The sequence below is a fragment of the Myotis brandtii genome, unplaced genomic scaffold (genome assembly GCF_000412655.1).
Source record: "Myotis brandtii unplaced genomic scaffold, ASM41265v1 scaffold89, whole genome shotgun sequence".
In the NCBI taxonomy this organism is placed as follows: domain Eukaryota; kingdom Metazoa; phylum Chordata; class Mammalia; order Chiroptera; family Vespertilionidae; genus Myotis; species Myotis brandtii.
In genome coordinates this window covers 2114723-2115409 of record NW_005371645.1, presented here as the reverse complement: position 1 = coordinate 2115409, position 687 = coordinate 2114723, and the positions used below count along the sequence as shown (strand labels likewise).

General features: G+C 56.5%; 1 protein-coding gene across 3 annotated transcripts in view; it reads left to right on the top strand.

The window, feature by feature from the left end:
- The first annotated feature begins 19 nt into the window (after nucleotides 1–19).
- EIF4E3 (eukaryotic translation initiation factor 4E family member 3) overlaps nucleotides 20–687 on the top strand; it is a 70699-nt gene continuing 70031 nt past the window's right edge. For 2 of the 3 annotated variants that reach the window (XM_014532405.1, XM_014532410.1), the window contains exon 1: nucleotides 20–647. The gene's annotated coding sequence lies outside the window, so the exon portion shown is untranslated. The remainder of the gene's footprint in view (nucleotides 648–687) is intronic. The other variant, XM_014532409.1, reaches the window with a different exon arrangement.

Sequence of the window (687 nt, the reverse complement as noted above, 5' to 3'; positions counted from 1 at the left end):
CCCCACCCGCCCCTCCTCTGGCTTCCAACAGAAGACCCTCAAGAAATGGAACTTGCGAAGTCCTGTGGGTTCCTTTACTCCACTGCAAAGTGTAATGCCACTTGAGGTTGTCAAAAATAGCTTCTGTAGAAAACTGGCCATGGTCTGTAGGAAACGTTGCATGAAGAAAATTAGTTTAGCCTTTATTTTCAAAAGTAATAACATGGAATAGAAGACATCAGTACCAATACAAAGACCGCGGGGCCTATTTTCAGGATGAAAATATATATTTAGGAGAACAACGAGCTGAGCAGGGGTGGGGCTGGAAACGGAAACCCCTTTCCCCCTAAAAGGAGTCTGTACAGGCCACGCGCTAACGCACTTGGAGTCATTTCGAAGGCAGTTTAGACGATTAAAGGGGAGCAGAGAGGAAGAACGACGTCAGCGTCCAAGCCGAAGGGCAAGGCTGGGCGGGGGTGTCGGTGGCGGGAGAGCCCTTACAACCCGATGCCTTTCCAGTCGCAGGGGAGGGCGGCCTGGGCGGCCCGGGGCCCCTGGCAGCAGGGGAACTGGGCCCGGAAGCAGTCCCGGAGCTCCCGGTTGAAGAGGAAGCACACGACGGGGTTGATGCCGGCCTGCGCGAAGGTCAGCCACACGGAGGCCGTCAGGTAGGCCTGCGGCACGGCGCCCGGCCGCACCAAGACCCGC